The sequence below is a fragment of the Crinia signifera genome, chromosome 7 (assembly GCF_055691185.1).
Source record: "Crinia signifera chromosome 7, ASM5569118v1, whole genome shotgun sequence".
NCBI classification, from domain to species: Eukaryota; Metazoa; Chordata; class Amphibia; order Anura; family Myobatrachidae; genus Crinia; species Crinia signifera.
The window spans coordinates 94,427,017-94,443,718 of record NC_139223.1 but is presented as its reverse complement, the minus strand read 5'-3'; the positions used below and the strand labels follow the sequence as shown (position 1 = coordinate 94,443,718).

The 16,702-nt window shown below is 43.3% G+C and overlaps 1 protein-coding gene across 3 annotated transcripts in view; it reads right to left on the bottom strand.

Moving 5' to 3' along the window:
• Nucleotides 1–16,702, bottom strand: part of SLC39A10 (solute carrier family 39 member 10) — a 129,018-nt gene that overhangs the window by 82,471 nt on the left and 29,845 nt on the right. The window contains exon 1 of one of the 3 annotated variants that reach the window (XM_083153501.1): nt 1,858–1,878. The exons of the other annotated variants lie outside the window; for them this stretch is intronic. The gene's annotated coding sequence lies outside the window, so the exon portion shown is untranslated. Of the gene's footprint in view, nt 1–1,857; nt 1,879–16,702 lie in introns of those variants that run through there. 3 annotated transcript variants of the gene reach the window in all.

Below are 16,702 nucleotides of genomic sequence, written 5' to 3'. Positions count from 1 at the left end.
ATAGGAAAAGTGACTTTTGGAAAATGGCTACCCCCACACGAAAGACAGTTTTTTAAAATGGATTTTCCTATGGGGCAGACATTTTCCGAAAGTCACTTTTTTTATAAGCGCATCGGTCCTTACTACTGCCGGGATCTGCAACCGAACTCAGGTACCGGCTGCACGGAGGGGAGGGGGGCTGCACAGAGGGGAGGGGAGGGGGGGGGATGGAGGCGGCGCTGAAGGCTGCACTGGCTTTGACCCTGTATTTGGAAAGTTTCCAAAAACGGGTCTGCCAGTGTCAAAAAAAATCGGCACTTAAACGGTAATATACCGTTTAAGAGGTGCGGTGTGAAAGGGGTTTTACCTGGCAGACCCGTTTTTGGAAACGTTTTCAAATACAGGGTCAAAGCCAGTTATGCGGTCTGAAAGCAGCATAAGAGTGTTTCGATGTACAAGTCCCGTAAATAGTACTAGCAAGCAAAAATAGACGACCCCCCCCCAAAAAAAAAAGCTGCCTACTATAGTTTTGTTAATGGTATAGTTTTTGGCACGTTACACAACTTGCTTTAGAACATGAAATAGGTAACTTAAGCTGGGTACACATTAGTCAATGGCCCTTATTCCGAGTACAAATTTGTTCTGAAAATGGGCAAAATCATGTGCACTGCAGGTGGGACAGATGTAAGCTGTATAGAGAGAGTTACATTTGGGTGAGTTATTTTGTTTCTGTGCAGGGTAAATACTGGCTGCATTATTTTTACACTGCAATTTAGATTTCAGTTTCAACACACCCCACCCAAATCTAACTCCCTCTGCACAGGTTACATCTGCCCCACTTGCAGTGCACATAGTTTTGCCTATTTTGAGAACAAAATTGTACTGCAATCAGATCTGAATAAGGGTCAAAGTGTACCCAGCAACATACTGCGCGACAGGGACCTGGCAGAGTGCATGTACTTGTTGAAGGATGGCACTAGCAAGAAATGTCCTCTTTCGTCCTGCATGCAGGTCTGACAGAGGATGGTCTCTGAATCCTGGAAGCGCACATTGGGCCTTATTCTAGTTCACTCTGACAAAATCCTTCTTAGATGGACAAAACCATGTGCACTGCAGGGGGCAGATGTAACATGTGCAGAGAGAATTATATTTAGGTGAGTTATTTTGTTTCTGTGCAGGGTAAATACTGGCTGCTTTTATTTTTACACTGCAATATAGATCTCACTTTGAAGTAAAACCCCACCCAAATGTAATCCTCTCTGCACAAGTAACATCTGCCCCACCTGCAGTGCACATGGTTTTGTCCATCTAAGAAGGAATTTGTCAGAAATAGTGAACCAAAATAACCCCCATAGTCAGCGACAATAAGTGTACACACTTGACTATATTCTAATGTGGTCATTATGACTGGTCAGAAATCAGCAATATCATTACAAATATATAATCTATCTAATATTCACATAGATTCAGAAAGCTTATTACGGTACCAGGGAGGATATATCAAACAAAAGCTTTAAAATAGATATTTAGTTAAAGACAAATCAAAATGGAACACAGCCAAGTATTCATGAAAATACTTACTCCATTAAAAGCATAGACACACACACACACAGACTGTTTTTGCCATCACAACTTCATACACCATGACAAACCCCAATATATTTAGATAATATGATCAACGAAAAGGGAAGAACAACAATCTATGAAATGGTTACTATTTAGCGTGTCAAGCAGCACAATCATTGATAAATATATATGTATTAACGAATCTGGACAGCTACAAAACGTCTGCAAACAAAATCAAACCGGCATGAACTATTTCAGCAGACTTCAAATTCAGGGACACTGATCAGCACTTCTGAAGATCCATGAACATACCTTTATTGGAAACACTGGATTATCTCAGAAAAAAAAAAAAAAGAATTCCTCAGAAATCAGAAAACATAGTGAAGCATGTTGGTTGTTGAAGTCCGTTTTATAATAAAAGCCAAAGCGGAGGTGGGGCATATAACTACATAGTCAAAAAATGTTGCTTAGAAGCATACAATGAGGCCATTAATATTTCCAACAAACTTAAGACCTATGTACAAGCACTTTATTATTTTGACAAGAAAGTCTAACATCTTGTGATCCCAAGAGAACATGAGAAATAACAGCAACATTATAGACAGAAATGTGAACAAAATAATTTCAAACACATGCAGCATTTGTTAGTAAATATGAAACTATTCACAAAACAATAAAACACAATAGAGCAGGGCTGGGCAGCACCGGCCCTCCAGATGTTGATGAACTACACAGCCCAGCATGCCTTGCATCAGTTTCAGCATGGCCACATAGCAAAACTAATGCAAAGTATCCTGGGATGTGTAGTTCACCAACATCTGGGGGGCCGGTGTTGCCCAGCCCTGCATTAGAGCAATAATGAGTAGACACTTATGAATTTGAGGACTATAATGGCATGTGGGGTCTCATGCTTTACTAAAATAATATTGTGCAAAGAGAAAATGTCTCACTACAATTGTGCGATTCACAGAAAAAACATCCACTAGATCTAAAATAGAAAAACACCACTACTGTAGACTTTTCTACGATTCCCTTTGCTATACTGAGCAGATGTCCCCACTTTCCAAGGAATTCCAGGCCTGGGCTGACCAGTTTGAGGCTTCTTAACCCTTTGAGTGCCAAGTGAATTTGTCAAAATAGGTGTGAGAATTGAAGCAAACATTTGTATTCATCATAATGACCTGTAATTACCATATATAGGAAATCTAATCTTTTTACGCAACATTTTTATTTTGAATTTATATAACATATGAGCGCCGCTGGCATTTGTATCGGATATGTTGAAAATCTCTCAGATGTTGGCACTCAAAGGGTTGACTCAGCCTGGTGCGGATTAAATAACGAATTATGGGGAACTGCAACCTCACTGCTTCCTTTTTGTACAGACACAAAATCAGGCTCAGAGGTTCAGGATAGATTATAAATTTGGAGGTGGCTGGTTGGGCACACTTTAAAAAACGGTAAGTATGAGTAAAAGTATACCTCCTCATTGCCCCCCACCCCCACACCAAAATTTTGATCAGCAGGACAAATGTGCATGCAAGAATTGTATGTAGAAAATGTGACCGGGTCTGCAGTAGGATTGGACAAATGTACACTCATCCAGAGCTGGATCAAGGGGGAGGGGGGCAGGAGGTACGAAATTCCAGGCCCGCCATCTCTTAGGAAACACCATCCCTGCGGACAGAGACATGCAGATGTCCCCATCTCTGCAGGGTCACCGTCCAGGGCCTCCTGCGTGGCACATTGGGAGCACGGCTGCTGTTCCTCAGTGCTCTATGGCCAGCAGACCTCTATGGTCAGCAGCAGAGGGAGCTAAAGAGCTTATGAAGCCACAGCAGAAGCCGAATCTTCCCCGCCTATCTCTCATGGTTAGTGCTGTATTGCATGTGTGTATGTATGTGTATATACAGTATATGTTACCACCAGCTGCCCCACGTGTATGCAATTACCTGCCCCCTCCCCCGCAGTGTATGCAACTACCTGCCCCTCTCCAGTGTATGCAATTACCTGCCCCCCTCTCCCCAGTGTAGGCAATTACCTGCCCCCTCCCCAGTGTACGCAATTAACTGCCCCCCTCCTCAGCGTACGCAATTATGTTATTACTCACTCCCCCCCCGCCTATGCTATTAACCGCTCTCGTCCCCAGCCTATGCTATTCTTCCCAGTATATGCTATTACCTGCCCGCCAGTGTGTATATATGCATTCATGCTTGCTTTATGAATGTTTGCTGTATTTGTTTGTGTATGCATGCATGCGTTTGTCTATATGTTATGGGTTAAATTTATGTATGATGTGTATGTATAGGTCTACTACAAACAAGTGAGGCGCTTGGTACAATCTAAATTAATATCCGGCTGCACCTAAAAAAGGGCTACTTATCCCTTTATGAGAGAATCAAAAATAAGGAAAAAAAATGTGCCAGAGCAGATTAATTAAACATCAATTAGATCAATTTAATAACACAATGATCCAGTGAAAAAAATATATAGTCACCAGCGAAGTGACTTCAACCAGCGAAGTCACTTCGCTGGTTCTGAGAAAGCCGCCGAAAAGCAACCACAGGCGGGGAAACGCGTTAACCACACTTCAATTGTAACTGCACCATCAGTACCTACCTGCCGGGAAATTTATGAAACACCCACCGCCAAAAGAACTCCAGATAAAGCTGCACCCTTCACAGGATAAACATCAGCAGCTGGGAGAGGACTGACAGTGCAGGTACTTTTTATACAAAAAGTCTGGTCAGACAATAAAAGTATAGCAGCAAAGATGCTTGCCTAAAAAAAAAAAAAAAAAAAAAAAGGACTAACAACTAACAATTACCCACACTGTTACCTAAAGATCATTTGGACGCCTATTGTAACCGCTACTAACAGTGATACTAATCCACCCAGTACTTCTAAGTACAGGATTTTATGTTATATGTTGTATGTTTAAGGGTCTAGTGCACCGTCCTTTATTTATATATTTTAGTGTATTTTTTATATATATATATTTTTTGTGTGCATTTGATGTACATGCTTTGTTCATGTGTTTATTTAGTCCTTATGCCCCCCGGAGACTTAATCCGGCTCGGTTCATGACTACTGTAATCTTACATGCTCCCTTCACATATCTATTCCAACTTCAATCCACCTTAATTATCCAAACAAGGATGAGGTTTCCCTTTTTTGTGCCACACCATTTTGCAAATCATTGCACCAGGGGTATTTAACACCAAACCCTCCAGCTAGTTTGAACCCAGGTCGGACTCTCGTAGTATGCAACATGAAATAACAAGCTTAGTCACATTAGAGAAAGTAAAGGGACGTACCGGCAAGATTCTGGATCCAGCTTGCAGTCTGAACACTGCATGTATCTGACCAGTAAACAAGCTGCAAGCATAACATGCTTCTGTCACTTCCGGGTCCCCAATAATGCACAATGCCCTTAGTGCTAAGCTTTATTTATCCCATAACACATTATCTAAATTCAGACTGTTAAAACATTGGCTGTGCTGTAGAAGGGTTTTAAAAGTTGCAAACATTAAATGCATGGGGTCACTTGACTACCATTTTGTGTGGACATGTATTACAGTAGAAGTTTAACAAGGGTGCTAATGGGGCAAACTCTATTCTTATTATAGAACAGTATCTTTATTACAAAAACATTGCTTATTTCCTTTTAATATAACCAGAGATAGATAGATATACAAACACATGTGGTCCGACACTTGAATTTGCAGCCCCCTAGAGCCAGGGGGGAAGGGGTAAATGTCCGGGGTGCCTTCCAAAACGGGAATACAGCACTGCAGGGGTCCCTATAATAGAAACCAGGCGGCCCTCAACGGGCTTGTTTCTTAGTGAAAAACGGGTGTTTATTCCATCATAATCGACGTTTCAAAACCCGGTGGGTTGATTCCAGTGTAAAAAGCCCCCAAAACCCCAATTTTAACTGCTAACCCCCTCTCATGGGTGAAATGCCCCCCCCCCCCATTGTTAACGCCACCCCGAAGCGTGGCGAGTGCAGCGAGCCCGCGAGGGGTGGCGGTACGAGTCCTCCGACCTTTTCATACCCCCACTATCCACATCGGCGTGGAGTTGATTTTATATAGTGTGGCGAGCACAGCGAGCCACCGGGCAAGAGGCGCGGCAAGCCCCGCGAGGGGACGCGGAATACATGTGAAGTAGTCCGCTGTGCTCGCCACCCTATATAAAAATCAACTCCACGCCGACGTGGATAGTGGGGGTATGAAAAGGTCGGTGGACGCGTGCCGCCGCCCCTCGCGGGCTCGCTGGGCTTGCCACGCTTTGGGTTGGTGTTGATGGATCTTTTATCTTATGGATCTTATGCATCTTATGGATGCATAAGATGAGATCCATAAGATGCGATATTGTACATACAATTCAAAATCTTTTCAATTGTATGTGATCGCATAAGATTGTATGCCTTAATTAAGGCATACAATCTTATGCGATGGGCGCCGTGCTAGGAAACAAGTACCAAAGGATCTTTATTATAATCATTTGTTGTTATTAATTCAAACATTAAGCTATGCGCCTCCTGAAGAGTCTCTTCCAAACCCTCTTGTCCTAGACTATTATCTAAGGTGTTGGTGACACCTAGGAAGACTCACTTCTGAAGCTGCATTGAGCCACTGGAAGTTGTTGATAACTCTTTTCCATTTCTACATGGTAGGGTACTTACCCGGGTTGCTGGTCAGGCCAGATATCCACACAGGCGGTGGATGAAGATGCCGCAGCTCTCTGGCACCCTCACTGCCGCCAGAGAGCTGCGTCATCTGCACCCGCAGCCTGACCATCTGTGCCTGCCGCCTGTGTGGATCACCGGCCTGCACTGAGGACCAGCAACTCAGGGTGAGTATTGTCCACCGCCTCTGCCTCCATCCTAGCTCCTGCCCACCTCACCCTCACACCAGAAATTGCAGAGACTTTTCTGGTGTGAAAGGGGCCAACCCGGGAATGCCCCAGCATGATCCCTAGGCTGAATTACTTTGTGGGTCCCTGCATTTTCTGAGGTGAAAGGGGTATAAGCTGCTTCCACTTTCCCTTTTCTAGAGGACTTTACTCCTTCCAGTTTCTGTGAGATCTGGAGTGTGCAGCTTGCCTGGCTCCATTGGGATTCCACTATCAATACTCCTGCTCCATCGGGATTCCACAATTGTGATCTAGTTCATCTGTATCTGCCTGGTCCACAGGGGTCAGTATTCTACAACCACCATCATCTAAACCAGTGGTTCCCAACCCTGGTCCTCAAGTACCCCCAACAGTGCACGTTTTACAGATCACCCAGCAGGTGCACTCATTCAGCCACATTTTAAAAGATCCACAGGTGGAGCTAATTATGTCACTTGTGATTCTGTGTGGAGACCTGGAAAACATGCACTGTTGGGGGTACTTGAGGACCAGGGTTGATAACCACTGATCTAAACTCTGCATTACTCTGTACTTGTTCTGGACTCCATCAGTGTCTCTACACTGCGTCAATAATGCTCTAGCATCGGAGTGTGATAAAGAATATAGGTCTAGTGTCTGTTTGTGTATTTCCGAAACACAAGTGAAATTACATCTTTATCTTTCACACTTGCACAAACACAGGTAGCAGACTACAGTAGCTTTCAAAGCATTTGCTTTGAGCAGGCTTACAAGTATCTAAATATAGCTGATGGACTTCATTATTTCATCTTTGCCATTATGGTATTACGCCTATGGCTTACTGCCTGTGATACCTTGCTACATAGCAATACCATTAATCAAGTCTTCATTCATCCATACCAGTCATACTGTTGTAAATAAAGAATTATTTTACTGCTGTGGTCACGTCTCAAGCTAACTGTCCGGGGTGCTTCCTGGTATGTCCAATAACCTCATCAAAGCACCTAGGTTCAAGTACCAGTCTGCCCCTATGCCTGTCATTACCTCCAGCCAGGATTTGACCACAGACGTTTGTGTATTAAGTTTTGTATGTCACTGTGTTCCCTAAGCGCATTTGAATAAAAGTTATGTTTCCAAGAATTCAAAGTTATAGTTTATGTAACTGTAATGCTGGGTACACACCAGGACGACTAGGGCACGATTCTGTCAATTTAGATCCGATTCCGACCGGTTGTATGCAGATTGTGTGTATTATCGTGTGTTTTTGCCATTTATTTGATCCGATTCCGATCCAATGCGCGTTCACGCCGCTCGTTTGGTCGCATCTTTGGTCCTACGTGCTGCAGGTAGGATCCGTCAATCCCAGGCCGACCGACCGTCAATCGTATGCAGATCGTGAGTGTTTTTTGCCGCCTCCGTCGTCCGTCCGTCGGTGCGTCCGTCGTTTGATCCAGCCTATTTGAGTGGCATTTCCTAAACACTCCCCCGGCGCCATGTTTTTCCACATAGCAAACAGCGCTGGCGCAGCAGTTGGACTCTCCTTCTTGTCTCATCTCCCAGAACAACAACCTGGTATGTTTGCACTCCCAATGCTCTTCTATGCATGCCCACTGTTGCCACCAATGTATATAGTGTGTATAAAGCACTGGTTTGGCAACCGTGCACCCGACCATGTCACTTTTGTTTTTTTGGGTGGGCCCCATCTGTGTGTGTATACATATAACCAATGTCCACCATTGCAGTATTCCAAGCACTCCTCTCTGCTAGGCCCCATTCACCTGTGTGTGTGTGTGTGTGTGTGTGTGTGTGTGTGTTTGTGTATATATAGATATATATACATAAACCATTGTCCACCATTGCAGTATTCCATGCACTCCTCTCTGCTAGGCCCCATTCACCTGTGTGTGTGTGTTTGTGTATATATAGATATATATACATAAACCATTGTCCACCATTGCAGTATTCCATGCACTCCTCTCTGCTAGGCCCCATTCACCTGTGTGCGTGTGTTTGTGTATATATAGATATATATACATAAACCATTGTCCACCATTGCAGTATTCCATGCACTCCTCTCTGCTAGGCCCCATTCACCTGTGTGTGTGTGTGTTTGTGTATATATAGATATATATACATAAACCATTGTCCACCATTGCAGTATTCCATGCACTCCTCTCTGCTAGGCCCCATTCACCTGTGTGCGTGTGTTTGTGTATATATAGATATATATACATAAACCATTGTCCACCATTGCAGTATTCCATGCACTCCTCTCTGCTAGGCCCCATTCACCTGTGTGTGTGTGTGTTTGTGTATATATAGATATATATACATAAACCATTGTCCACCATTGCAGTATTCCATGCACTCCTCTCTGCTAGGCCCCATTCACCTGTGTGTGTGAATAGCAATCTGCACAATAAAATGTATAGTGGTTTTCATAAAAGTTTATTAACATTTTAAATACTTAAAACATAAGAACTAGGTAAACTGGTAACTATAACTATAAAAATTTAAATATGAAACAAAACATGGGTATAACTATAACAACTAAAATGGTTTTATCTTTTTACAGTCCCAATGTCCAACGCAAAGGAACAAGAGTTTCTTGAAGGGTTTATTGAAAAATATCGTTCACACGAATGCCTGTGGCGAACAAAATCCAAGGAGTATTCAAACAAAATGAAAAGAAACCAAGCCTTGGAGGAGTTGGCACGCTACAGTCTTCCATTTCACCCAGAGGCCAATGTTGAATGGGTGAGGAAACGCATCCAGAATATGCGCACGGTGTTCTTAAAGGAACACAAGAAGATGGAGGCTGCAAAGAAGTCTGGTGCTGGAGTCGACGAGATGTATCAAACATCGCTCTGGTACTATGACCGGTTGACATTCACCCTCAGCCAGGAGTCGATGAGGACAGGAGTAGTCCTTATGGTAGAACATGAAAACCAAGAAGTCACGGCGCAGGAGGAGGAGGAGAATTCGCAGTCTGCATCGGTGAGTCTATTTTTTTGGCTATCTAATTGATTCCTCCTGCCAATCCACAGCGCCCTCCCCATTAAAGTAGGCCATGTACTGTTCCCTCACCTGTTTGGCTCGTGCACTCCCTGTGTAGTGTTGTGTTGGGTTTTGCAAGGAGGATATCTGCACTACCTCCTCTGGCAGTTCTTGGTCTTCTTGGAGTGCTGTGCCTGTAGCCCTTTGCTGTGTGGCTTTTCTGCGGAGCAAATTGTGCAGGACACAGCACGCCGTGACAACCCAGTCAATTTTGTCCACCCTCAGGTTAATGGCAGTGTGGAAAATGCGAAACCGGCTTGCCAGGATGCCAAAAGCATTTTCCACAACACGCCGTGCCCTGGATAGCCTGTAGTTAAAGATCCTTTTGTCATGGTTCAACCCCCTTTGCGCATATGGCTTCATGACATGCTCGTGCAGGCCAAAAGCCTCGTCAGCCACAAAAACAAAGTTAAGCCCCTGTTTAGTTTCCTGGACAGACGGCAAGTGAAGGGTGTTCGCTATGAGCCTTTCGTAGAACTTTGTGTCCTTGAAAGTGCCACCATCCGATGCACGGCCATTCCTTCCTACATCCAGGAAGATAAACTCATAGTTCGCATTAACAACAGCCATTAGTACAATGCTAAAATAGCCCTTGTAATTAAAATAGTAGGAACCACTATTGATAGGCTGGGCTATGCGGACATGTTTGCCATCAATGGCTCCACCGCAATTTGGGAAGTTCCATCGCTGTTCAAACTCCTCTGCGATGACTTTCCATTCATTCACGCTGGTAGGGAACTGAAATTAGAAGTAAATAGAATTGATTAGTAAACATGTTCAATTTTTTTACAGCTTGGTGACTACCCACCTGCAACCCCAGACCTATCTGTCCTATCTGAGAATGCATGCACATCGAACGAAGTTCCTACTCCGGCACGCACTCCGCCACCCACCCTGGAACCCACTCCACCACTCCCCCGTGCCAAAAAAATGCGTGGCAAAGGAAAAAAAGGAGAAGCAGCGGCACATGAAGAATTTATGATGCGGGCACATCAAGTCCTGCAAAGAAACCCCGACAAACATGACAACTACTTCACTTATGTGGCAGAGTGTGTTCGCAACATGGCTCCTGACCAGCAACTTACTTTTGAAAAGTTATGCATGGAGTTGGTGTATAATGGCAGTTTAGGGTATCTCAACAGTGGCACTAAAATAGTTGGCATTGGTAGTGCACCAGACACACCACTGTCATTAGAATCACCAGTGCCTACTCCGCCTGCCACCGTAGCAGGCCAGTCGAGCACAATTCCAACACATACCCAGTCAACACCTACACAGCCTTCTAAACCCCCCCAGTACCGTCAATTCTACAGTTCTTTACTGATAGAAGATCCAGAGTGTCCTGTTTTTGAGGATCTGTCTTAAAAAATAGGCTACTTTATCATTTACCATCGACATGGTCTCAGCTGCAGGTATGTGATGGCCACTGCTCACATGGCGTATGGCGCACATCAATGGGGCCGGGACCATTGCATCTGCGCCATGCGCCATGTGGGCCGCAGCCTTTACATATCTGCAGCAGACATCCTCTGCCACACAAGGGCCACAGTGTGTATTTTTGTTTATTTATATGCTGCTACCTGTACCTGCATTACCAGAGGGAGAACAGGATTCTCCTCAATCTGGATAGCAAACTCCATTTATTGCCCTTTTTTCTTTGCCAATAGTATGGGGTACTGTGCGGCAGACATGGTCTCAGCTGCAGGTATGTGATGGCCACTGCTCACATGGCGTATGGCGCACATCAATGGGGCCGGGACCATTGCATCTGCGCCATGCGCCATGTGGTCCGCAGCCTTTACATATCTGCAGCAGACATCCTCTGCCGCACAGTACCTTATCCCTACTGTTGTAAGGGCATGTTCCAGAAGTTACCAGAGTGTGTTTTTTTTGTTTATTTATATGCTGCTACCTGTACCTGCATTACCAGAGGGAGAACAGGATTATCCTCAATCTGGATAGCAAACTCCATTTATTGCCCTTTTGTCTTTGCCAATAGTATGGGGTACTGTGCGGCAGACATGGTCTCAGCTGCAGGTATGTGATGGCCACTGCTCACATGGCGTATGGCGCACATCAATGGGGCCAGGACCATTGCATCTGCGCCATGCGGGCCGCAGCCTTTACATATCTGCAGCAGACATCCTCTGCCGCACAGTACCTTATCCCTACTGTTGTAAGGGCATGTTCCAGAAGTTACCAGAGTGTGTTTTTTTTGTTTATTTATATGCTGCTACCTGTACCTGCATTACCAGAGGGAGAACAGGATTATCCTCAATCTGGATAGCAAACTCCATTTATTGCCCTTTTGTCTTTGCCAATAGTATGGGGTACTGTGCGGCAGACATGGTCTCAGCTGCAGGTATGTGATGGCCACTGCTCACATGGCGTATGGCGCACATCAATGGGGCCGGGACCATTGCATCTGCGCCATGCGCCATGTGGGCCGCAGCCTTTACTTATCTGCGGCAGACATCCTCTGCCACACAGTAGCCCGTACTTATTGGGAAAGTTTAAACTGGGTCATACATACTTAAATCTTTATATATAGTGTGTGTTTTTGTACAATATCTTTTATATATGGTATTATAATATATTTGTGTTGACACAATCTATTTACTATTTTACATGTTTTAACCATGAAAGGCCTAAAAAACCTGTTTCTGTCCTAGGCCTAAATTATAAATAAAAATATTTTGTTTGCACAATAAAGTGTACAGTGTATATTTCATCCTTACCTTGCAATACTGGTACTGCAGCACCTTCACAATGGCTTTGCAGGTCTCCGGGATGATGAGGCCCAAAGCTTGCGGGGAGATGAGGGATCCAAACTTTAGGTCAGCAAGAGACCGTCCTGTCGCCAGAAACCTCAGGGTCACCACCAGCCGTTCCTCAGCAGGGATAGCCATGCGATACTTGGTATCCTGCTTCTCGATGTGGGGAGTCACCAGACGCAGCAATTCCTGGAATGTGGCATCATCCATCCTCAAGAAGTTACGAAAATCGTCTGGGTTATTCTCCCTGATGTCCCTGAGCAGTGGCATGTGCGAACGAGTCTGACGCTGAAGTAGCCACTGCTTTGTCCAGCATGATCTTTCTCTCCTGCGCTGGGCTCTCTGACGTCTGAGCTTCAACACTGCATAATAGAGCAGGTACTGTTGCTGGTGACTACCCATCACTGCATTCTCCATAGTGCAGGGTTAAAAGACACTTTGTAATGGCAGGCAAAACAAAGTAATGTGTAAATAGCTATGTCCAGCGTTCAGCAGGTATAAACCAAGCCTCACTAGTAACAAAGCAGAAATACACTGGTTTAAAATGGCTGCTGCTATTCCTATCCCCTCTGCTAGTCCAGCCCCTTCATTTAAATTTCAAAGGCCAATCTGACGACGGTCGCAGGTGTTCTTGCAAAAAAACAAAAACCAGCGATCCGACCGTCTTAACGACCATCGCGGGCGCATCGGGATCGGATCTAGATCGTTCCGCCAAAAAACCACAATTTTTGCTAATCGTTTGCTGGGGACTGCCTGGGAGCTCCCGGGAAGTCCAAGGGAAATCGTTCCATGGTCGTCTATCGGTCGTGAACGACGGTGGTCGTCCTGGTGTGTACCCTACATAAGTCTTTTGGCTTGCTTTCCAGCCACTAAATATGAATAAATTCCTAAAAGATTGTTAAAATACGTCAAGAAATGCATATTCTCTACAAGACATGAGCCTAAACAGAATATATAGTGCCCACACACAGATACAGATGGACAATACATATGAAAAAGGTACGGTTAAAATTAAGCATAAATGAACAAGTGTATTCCACGTGCATCTTATATCAGTGATAGCACTTCTTCATTTACCCTATTGATATTAAAATTTATATAAACATGTCATCTCCTTGTAAGACAAAAAACTGGTGCTGTATAGCTTTTACCATTAGTTGTTCAAGTTGACTGACCCAGACGGATGGTAAATCTAACATGTAACCTTTAGCAAAAGACAGTGGATGGTATAGTCTAGCATAAAGTACATGTAGCAAACAGTGCTCAACACTAAGCAGTACAGTCTAAGCTACAAAATATATAATTACCCAATTCACCAAGCAATATAGTGCATAGACTGGCACATGTGCAAAAGATTTAGGTTTCACTGCCTTAAGGTGTACAATAAAAAAACATTTGCAATCGTGTGATTTGACACATGGTACCATGGAAATTATGCAATGCTGCCAACTCAACATAATATGTAAGTGACTGGGTATACAGTGTATGCCGTTTGGTTCAAATGAATGCTTTCAACCAGCACACAGACTTTAAACTCCACAACATACTGTGCTATTTAGTGGTTTGAGCAATTATTTAATACTTCAAAACAATCTTACATATTGGTCGTCTGTTTGTCTGGAATGCATTCAGACACTGTTGGACCAATTTGGACAAAAGGGAAGGTGGCTTGATTGGGTCCAGATTAGGTTCACAGGCATGAAGACCACCAATCCCGACCTGCTACTACACAAAGTGGGTCAGAGAAACAAGATATGGCATAGTTGCATAACACAGAAGGGGGTAGAGGACGTTGGGATTAAGAAAAAAAAACTGTGGTCAGATTCGGTAGCCGAGGTGTATGCCAAACACACCATGGGCATTGGGGAGCATATTCAGGGCCTTCCGCTAGACAGATTGGGAGAGTGAAGCATGGTAAATGTTTTGGTATGCCTATTGGAGTGCCCGATGTCAAGTTGGTGTACGCCAGGCAGAAATTTGACCCAGGGAGCGTGTTCTGGGTTCCCACTAGATTGATTTAGATGAAAAGGTCTGGGATGACAAATGGTCTGGAATGCCTAAATAAATGCTTGGGTTCCTGGTGTGACTTCTATAAAAAAAAAAAATGCTGCTGCACAGAGAAAAAGTCTGGGGATTATGGCTACAAGCGAAACCCCATCAACAAAAAGGACACTAGGCAGCCACTTCTTGTCTGTTGGAAGACCAGTCAAGTTAAGACAACAGAAGGATAAAGTTCAAGTAATGCTAATTGCAGAACCAAATACGAGCAATGCCGGTTACCTCAGCTAGAGCCAGATGTACTAAGCCCTGAATAGTGATAAAATGGAGAGTGATAAACCAATCAGATCATAACTGCCTGTTAAAGGCAGGGTTTGAAAAATATAAGTTAGGAGCTGATTGGATGGTGGTTTATCACTCACCATCCAAACACTTTTTCAGGGTACAACTAGCCCCTCGTGCCCTATATAATCAGCTAATTTCCAGAAGATCTCCAAAAATAAGAACTGTTCTTACCCATATTCCAAAAGTACCAGTCTGCCTCTGTCTCAAGCAGCAAGTTAATCAAGCACTGCCCTTATTCTAAAGTAGTAAACATACTCAAACAGGTAAAAAAAAAAAAAAAAAAAACACACACACACAACTGACAGGCAGTGCCTTTTTAACCATTGTTGCTTATAGTCCATTAATATGGTACAGGTTGAGTATCCCTTATCCAAAATGCTCGGGACCAGGAGAATTTTGGATAACGGATTATTCCGTATTTCGGAATATTTTAATATTTCAATGATGTATCTTGAGGTATCTTGCATATATACATCAAAAACTTGAATTAAACACAAATATATATTTTATCTGTGCATAAAACAAGGTTTCAAAACATGAAACAAAGTTTGTGTACAATCTCAGGCACTGAATTTAAATACCAAGCAATCATTGTCTTGCACATATATAATGCCAGTTATATATCATTCCCTCAGTAGTGCAGTTACAGATGTCTCCAGTAAGTTTTTACCCAAAAAAAATTTGTTCACTTTCTGGAATGTATGGTTTTTGGAATTCGGATAACTGATATTCAGATACGGGATACTCAACCTGTAGTACTTTAGCAAATGCAAATTTTAATTCTGGTACATCTGAAACAAGGTTGTTTCATATGGAAATTCTAAAATGGTAAAAATCCAGTAGCTTAATGTATTTTGTAGTGTACCCAATAACAGACAGTTGTCAGAGGGCATGGAAACAGAAGGGAGTGAAAATAGCGAGCTGTTCTATAGGAAGGCAGCCCTGCTTGGGAGTGCATATAATGAGGAATGCAGTGAACCTCCAGAACAGGTGTACTGTTGGATTCAATCAATAACACACTGCCCAGCCACTGTACCACATTACATCTAGGTCACTCCATGTACGGTGGCCAATCCCGTGATCAGGATCAGTGGGATCCTAGCCTTAAATTGTCAGGCTTTGAATAAGCCGATTAGAGCTTCCAATTCTGGGATTTCTTAGCGCATGCTGTCTTTTTTTTGCTTTTGCTTGTTCATTTTTAAATGCCAGGCAGTGCTGAGCAGCACTCATGGACAGCCACAGATTAAAGATGAACTGTTAGTCTTTAAGGATAATTTGGAATTTAAAGAGAGAGATGAGCAGATAAATAATAGGGTGGAGAGATTTGAAAAAGATCTCCTGTTAAACAAAAAGCGGAAATGGGAGAGAGATCAAACGGACTATCTGAAAAATAGAGTGAGAACCTATCACAAACAAAATCCAGATGAAATTATTGATAAGACTCCTCAGACATATAGGTCACGCCCACAATATAGACAAAGAAAACCATCCTACCAAAATTTTCGAGAAAGATCCAATTACCATCAAAGAGAGAGAAAAAATTCAAAGAGATCAGAATATAGACCACATTATAACAATTACCATGAGAGAGACACAGAAAATCTCTTGTAAATTCACAAATAATATCAACATCAGCTATTAGACCAGGCATGTCCAACGTTGGCCCTCCAGATGTTTTGAAACTACACATCCCAGCATGCTTTGCCCCAGTTTTGCTAATAGAGATTGGTAAAACTATTGCAAAGCATGCTGGGATGTGTAGTTTCAAAACATCTGGAGGGCCAACGTTGGACATGCCTGTATTAGACCAAAAAGAGATCAGGTTTTTCAATTACAAACGTGGCAAGATCACAACCCCTACTCAAACCTGTCCCATCATACTCCCAAAAGATACCGAGAAGGAGAGGGAGAAGAGGAGGGAGGAAGGGATCAAAGAAAACCCAGATTAAAATAGACGAAACAGGTCTCTTTAATTTAACACTCATTCACTAACGGACACCCAAAAGACCTTACTCTGTAAGGGTCTTAATTTTGCCCCCAAACAGGATCCTAATATCATTGGGCTTTTTGTTGATTTAATTTACAAGGGATCTTTGCAGAAAAAG